General features: G+C 34.3%; 1 long non-coding RNA gene across 2 annotated transcripts in view; it reads left to right on the top strand.

The window, feature by feature from the left end:
• The first annotated feature begins 6,428 nt into the window (after nt 1-6,428).
• Nucleotides 6,429-7,679, top strand: part of LOC131948577 (uncharacterized) — a 3,078-nt gene continuing 1,827 nt past the window's right edge. Inside the window, exons 1-2 of one of the 2 annotated variants that reach the window (XR_009388029.1) lie at nt 6,429-6,500; nt 6,652-6,733. This is a non-coding gene — a long non-coding RNA (uncharacterized LOC131948577). Of the gene's footprint in view, nt 6,501-6,572; nt 6,734-7,679 lie in introns of those variants that run through there. The other variant, XR_009388028.1, reaches the window with a different exon arrangement.

The following is a 7,679-nucleotide window of genomic DNA, read 5'->3' as shown; positions in this document are numbered from 1 at the left end:
TATTACTTTTAAAATTTACATTAGTTTTTTGAGAAATCGGAAGTAGCGTAAAGTACTACTTCCAGTCAACGGAAATGACTCAAAATTTAATAGAAGGTAGAGAATTAGATCTTTTACTTACGTATGAAATTTCATTTATCTATCTGAAATAGTACTCAAGTTATAGGCTTTTGAAAAATTCAAAGTAGGAAAAGTACCACTTCCGGTTATCGGAAATCGCTCAAAAGTTGATACGGATCTACGATTTTGATAAAATACTTATATATGAAATTTCATCAACCTAGCTGTAACGGTACTCAAGTTATCGTGTTTACACACGGACACACACACACACAGACACACACACAGACACACAGACATACGGACAAGATTGCAAAATTATGTTTTTCCGTATCAGTGAGATGCAAAACGTCGAGATTTGCAAAAATCTCGATTTTTTTTTTTGCACGATTACAAGACTTTCTCTATACTTCGTATATACGAGAAAGTAAAAAGGAGCGGGACAGGGGTGACACCATACAAAAATTGCAAGATTAGTTAGGGGTTAGGCACCCTCAGTTTCCGCACCGTGTGATACCCAACCAAGTGACGCAACTGTTCTTTATGACATTCACTAGGACATTCTAGACATGTAGGACATTCTAGACATGTAGGGCATTCTAGACATGTAGGACATTCTAGACATGTAGGACATTCTAGACATGTAGGACGTTCTGTTAGACTTCCTTTCCAGTTCATGTGATTGGATCACGGCCGAGAAGCACATCGCATAGGACATCCTGTGCCTGTGCGCATCATGTAATGCATCCCGATCCAGAAGCATTTCCTATAGGACATCATGTAGGACATTCTGTAGAACATTCTAGGTAAACACAGTTTATTCAAACTTCCTTTATTGTTTTACCGCGTTCTAACCTTTTGACATTTAGATTTTTGCGATGCTTCTCTTTTTAACCACTTTCTATTTTAAAGACAGCATTTTACAGCATTCTAATTTTACGACATCCCAAGTTTTATAACGTAAAAATGTACGTAGGCTTCTGAGAGGGAAACTATCACTCAGATATCTAATTTCTTTATATTGTTTTTCGATAACAATAAAGGAAACTTCATTATCAGTTTTTGGTCTTAAGACAAATCCATTCAGCTTCGCTTTGATATCATGCAAGTCTTTCTAGGCCTACTAATCAAAGCAGTGACGTAGGCAAGAATTGGTCATGCTTATTTTATCTCATCTTAACCTAACTCTTATTTCAGTCCTAGTTTCTTGAGATCCACTTCGCCGGGGTAGAACTTTCTAGAGATGACCGGACCTTCATAAACCTGATGTCTGGGTTTAGTTCATATGTTTAGGATGTCTGTATACTGTGATTTAGGATACTGTAAATTAGTTAAGGATGTCCATATGAATGAATACGAATACGATAACCATATGATTTATTTTAGGATAACCATATGATTTATTTTAGAATGGCTATATGATTTATTTAAGGATGGTCATTTGATTTACTTTAGGATGGCCATATGATTTTTTAGGATAGCCATATGATAAGATAAGATTTATTTAAAATGCGCGTATAATTTTTTTGCATATGATGAATATATAGTTTTCTTTTTGGATTTGCTTCCATAGACTTTGTCCAACCAAGAACAAACTACAAGGCAGCAGTTGTTTGATTTTGGAGTTGTCTCTCCTAGATTTGGTTAAGGAAGTACGAAATTTTAGCCTTAAACTACATAAAAGAAAATCGCTCTGTGTACTTTGTCATTTGTCTTGGTAAGAAAGAAAATAAATTAAGCAGGCACTCTTTTATGATGAAACCATAGTTTTCATCAATAAACATCCAACATTAAAAAAAAACCTGCAGACAAAACGTGCCTGAATAAACATCAAGGTAACCAATTTGACCTATAACCTGCTCAATTACAGAAACCCATGCAAAAATGATAAAGATCATTAGCGTGTCTAGACATCAAATAGTCGTCTAGAGTTGATGGATGTATACAAAGTCGAATCCTTAGTTGTATCGATACCTATATGCTGTATACTATAAGCATATCTTTACATGGATTGTATTCAAATACCATGGCAAATTCCTATTTTAGTCGTCAATTTTAAAAAACCGCATGCGTATGCATGATTTCGATACTTGATCCTGCTTTCAGTTTTTTTAAAGAAGAACGTAAATTTCTGTTTTGAGTTACAAGACAAAACTTGAAGTGTAATAAAGTTGACTACTTTTTTAAAAGCTGCATACTGAAATACATGATTCCAACTTTCTTTTTAAATAGTTTTATTTGTGTGAAGAAACTTTGTTCATACGAGTAGTTTCGTATCTAAGTGTACTAACACAACAAGTGGAATTCAGTTCCTCGTTCTTGTGACTAGGCTCAACAAAGCTGTCTGAAGGAAACAATAGTCTTTTATACGCCCACATTAATTATTGACTGTTAGAATCTTTACGAAATGCTATTCCTATAAATAACATTTTTAAACTTCGGGTTAACAAACATACACACATACAAAAAGATAAACACCCTCGCACACACACACATAAATACACACGCACACACACACACACATATATATATATATATATATATATATATATATATATATATATATATATATATATATATATATATATATATATATATATACATACATATGTGTGTGTGTATTTATACATTCATATAATTATATGCGTTCATGCATACATTGTGTTTGTGTGTTTTGTGAGTAATTGTTTGTACGTGTACCTATTCGTGCGTGAAAGAATGTGTATGTGTGTATTCTTTATTGCATTATAAGTTGGCACCATTTGCGATAGGTGTAAACTAATTAAAACACACCACGAGTAGACAGGAGGTAATTAATACATCGATGGTCTCAGCAATCACACATTCTTGAATGAGGTTGTGATGAAATAATATCTTGTCAGTCAGCCTTCAGTAGTTAAATTGGTAGACTAATTAAAAACACAGATTTTTAAAAAAATGTCTACTTTATCAACTTTATAAATGTCTTCTAAAGTATAATAACATACACGTCTTAATTTTAAATCTTTTTTTTTTAGCTTACGATTCTTAGTTGTCTAATCGATACCACAACCCCCTTTCCCAACCTTACCAAATGTTTTGTATCTATAACATGATAGAAACAGCCATTGTGTATACCGTTCTGTGATACCTTTTCACCCAAAAACCTGCCCAAACTGAATCCTTCCCTAACTTCGCTTCCTGTACATTAAAGAAGAGTTAGTCTGGGTGCCAACCAGAAACACGCTAGGCTAGACACTACAGGATTTAGCTAAAAGCTTAAATTTAAATATGTATATTTATCTCAAATCCAGAACCTATAAAAAGTTAAAAACCCGCGGTCTAATGAATTTTAAGCCATAAATCTTAATCTTAAGCCAGTGACGTTGCATAATGTGCATTAATTGTCTGGTGGAGTTTAAAATCTTCAAATTTGCTATGTAATACAAGACTTGGATTTTTAAATCTTTCGTTACGACTTAGAAGGGAATATATTTTTTAAATATACCGGATTAAGGTAAGTGCGGTGTTGATCGGTAGTTTTTTTTTAAAATCTTTTTAAAAAGGTGTACAGGGGACGCGTCGGTGTGCGTGGATGAGGTGGTTAAGTGGTTAGTTCACGAGACGTGTGATATCTGAGAACATCACCATGGCAACGATTAAAGAGTCTTACGCATTTCTCGTAGTTTAAAGAGAGCTGTCTCGCTTACCGCCGGGGCAATGTGCTAGTTGTTTCTATCATCTCGTCTTGTAATGGAAACCCGGATGAAATTCTGGAACAAACTGAACTCAGGTTTGTTTAAGTCTGGTGGCCTAGTTCACAGCCGGAAGAGGGGGTGGTAGGAGGGGGAGGGTGTTGGCTTCTGTGATGATATTCTACATAAGGAGGTGTGGTGAGTAAGACATGGAAAGTAGGAAATTAATAAAAAATTGAAACTTCTTTTTTTTCTGCGTTCTTAATTGTAACGTTGAAAGGGGTTTCTTCCAACACGATTAAATATTACGCGTCAAATTGTTATGCGCCATATAGGCCGTTGACTCAATTTCAGGCTGCTTTTCTTTTGGGATTTACTTCCCTCGCCTTTGTCCGACCAAGAAGAAGCTAGTACAAGGCACCTGTTATTTGATTTTGGAGTTGTCTCTCCTAGAAGAGTTGCTGTCCCCTGCTATCGCGCCTCATCTGCCCGAGGGTTTGAACTCGAGACTTTTCGGTTTAGCTACCATGAGCTTTACCTTCTCGACCACAAAGTGTATTTCTGTGTCCACCCTCTAGACTACATCGATCCATTATTACATGGGGCCAAAACTGACAACCTCGTATGTCAGAGTTTCTTTCTGGCATCTCTGCGAAAATAAAATAAAAAGAAAATATATAATTTAAACACTCTCCCCCTTCCACCCGGAAGTTTCAAGTGCCTTTTGGAGAAAAATGTATCAAAGAAACCCTGATATCAATGAACTCTGAGATGAAAAATATTTGAACACTGTACCCCCCGTATTACCCCCTTGACGATACATACCTAGTTTTAAATGAAGCAAAAACATTAAAAGGCAAGCTCGTATATCAATTAACTCTGGAAAAGTAGATTTTTTTTTCATGATTCATCCATTAGCTGACCAGCCGGATTAAGTAGTGTTAAATTACTGGCTAGGCTTTAGACTTGCATTGGTTGTCTGTTCTTGAAAACCAACAAAAGTGCCATCGAATGAGACGAGAAACAACTGTTTAAAATGTTTTCTCAAAATTTACCGCGTTTTTACCCATTAAAATATAAATTAAATACATTTTTGTATTTATGCCCTAAACAGTTTTGCTAGAATGGTCTATTTCAATTATTCATTTAGTTTTTTTTTATATTTCATGTTGATACAATCTTTTATTTAACTTGAAACCTCATGCGGGCTCTGCCTCTCATAAAAAACACAACTTACTAACGAAATGCTAGTAAACAGGATGATTTTTGTGTGTTAATTTTGAATCGCTTGGATTTTTGAGGCGTTGGTAAGAAAGGTCCCTACATAATACGACAGTTGCTTTAAAATAAATATTCCACGTAGAACTTTTTAACGAAACCTTGACATGTCCATGTTACATACAGTTAAACCCACTATGTCTGTTAGTTTTACAATCCCTGCAAGTATTTCATACACTCTCTTAAATATCACCTACACTTTTGTTAGTAGCGATTCCTCTCCCTATAAGAATCAGCTATACTCCCAGAAAATATTACTTACGTTCCTCTAAGCTAAATGAGACAATATAGTATACCCCAACAATTTATATCTATCACACACACATTATACGAAGACTATGCATGTCAGGTAATCCATAAAGGAAAACTAACAAACACTTTTACAGTGAAGACATAAGTGAGACATGGATGTATGATTTCGCCTATAATATTCTTGATAACAACGCAGAAGACTACAGGCAACGACACAGGCATCCAGTGAATCTTTACCAACAGGCTGGAGAGTTTTGATTTTGCCGATGACATCATTCTGCCACTATCTCACAAGCATGCACAAACCAAACTTAATCGACTGTCTGAATTGTGACTTAAATTCCACAGAAATTAAAAACAGAGGTCACCAGAAACAGTAACAACTAGGACCTGCCTATAGAGCTTAAAGGAGAAGACTTACGAGAGATAAAAAATACACGTATTTAGGACGTGTGATTAATAATGATGACATAGTTCCACAAAGATAAAAACAGAGCCTTCAGCATTGCTATATTGTCCGGAGACCTGGAGGGTTATCAAGTCAAGTACAGTAATTGTTCAATAACAGATGTTTGCAACAGATCATCAAGATAAGAAGATCAAATGAAGATCTATGTCAAGCCACAAAGCAACAGCCAATCGACAGGGATATTAAAGCCCTCAAATGGGGATGGACCTGGTACTTACTGAGAAGGGGACAGCATCGCGATGCAAGCGTTAAACTGGAACTCCAAGGGGAAAAGAAACGTAGGCCGACCTAAGCATTTACCTGTATCTGAGGTTTACATAAAACACCATGCAATGTATTTTAAGTGGAGCTATGTTAGATTATCGAGCCTCATATCTTAAAATAGATCATTTAAAATAATCACCTCGATGAACATTGAGTAGATTTGTCCAATTAGAAAAGCCACATGCAATCCGGATTCAATTATGACCTCCACTTATTGCCTCGAAGTATCTGTGATGACACGTATCGACCATTAGACCTTGCCCTCGAGTGAACATATTTTACTTTAAGCTGGATTGATAGCTTACCTTGTTAAAATCAACCAATAGAAATGAGCCTCGTTTGATAACGAATATATAAAAGGTGTCTGTAACCAACAATAAAACTCTGTTTTTTAATTGTAATTTAACTTTATACTATACATTAAGTTTTATTTTGCATCAATTAATAATTTTATATATTGAAATCATTTTCTATCGATAATGTTAAAGTAGTTTACAATAAAAGTATATGATGATTTTTTTTAATTTTCTGGTTAACGAAACATTAAATAACTATCTTAAAAATTGCTTTTATGAATAATAAACTATTAAATATATTAACTCAGTGTAATATCGTTTTGCTTTAGAAATAACACAAGCAAATGATATTCTTTAGTATTTTTGCAGCTCCTTAAAATGAAGCTCGTGGTTCTCTTTCTTCTGGTATGTCTTGCAAGTCTCGTGGCTGTATCCGAAAGGTAGGTTACTTCATATTTTTTCAACTAATGTCATTGTAAACAAATTTATTTATTCAAATTTATTCAAATTTATTCAAATTTATTCAAATTTATTCAAACAACGGTTACAATTGTAGGCACAAAGGCCTTTTTTCACATTGGCCGTTTAAACAAATAAAACAATTCAATAACACATAGCAGTAACACATAGCACTAAAAATGTGGAATAAAGAAACAATGGTACATAGTTATCATACACAATGAGATAAAAAAGAGAATATAATAGATGAATGAGAAATGTTACAATGAGTCAGTTAGGTCATTAAATAATTTTAGTTTTAGTTTAGATTTGAATATATTTTCAGATCTAGATAGCTTTATTTTATTAGGAAGATTGTTCCACAAATTAGAACCAGAGTAGGCGAAGCTATGTTTTTGGAAAAAGGTTGAATAAGGGAATGGTAAATTAAGACGACGATTTAATTTTATGTTAAAAGAAAATAGATCTGATAAGTAAGAGGGGGCTGTTTCGTGGAATATTTTATATAAGAAAATTGATTTAGTATATATTATCTTTTTATTTAATGGAAGTATTTTAGTAGTAAGAAAAGAATCCAGACTACTAGACAAGCCAGTAACCAGTTTTATAGCCCTTTTTTGTAAAGAAAGAAGAGGACGCTGCTTATTTATAAAGCTGCCGCTCCACACTACAGAAGCATAATCCAACCTGGATTGAATAAAAGCCTCATAAAAAACCAGCCTGCTCCTATAGTTGAGAAAGTTTTTTATCCTTGCCAATTGAAAGGTTGTCTGTAATAAGGACATTCTTAGAAAATGAATATGGTCAGACCAAGTGAGGTTGTGATCTATAAACAATCCTAGGCATTTGTAACTGTCTACCTGTTCAATGTTTGAATTGTCTATAGTAATGTTTAATGCGGTGGATGGAAGACGAAGGCGTTTCTGA

Source organism: Physella acuta, unplaced genomic scaffold (genome assembly GCF_028476545.2).
Source record: "Physella acuta isolate Inbredline_101_S28 unplaced genomic scaffold, ASM2847654v3 ptg000650l, whole genome shotgun sequence".
NCBI classification, from domain to species: domain Eukaryota; kingdom Metazoa; phylum Mollusca; class Gastropoda; family Physidae; genus Physella; species Physella acuta.
The sequence above is the reverse complement of the archived record's forward strand: the minus strand, read 5'-3'. Positions and strand labels throughout refer to the sequence as shown.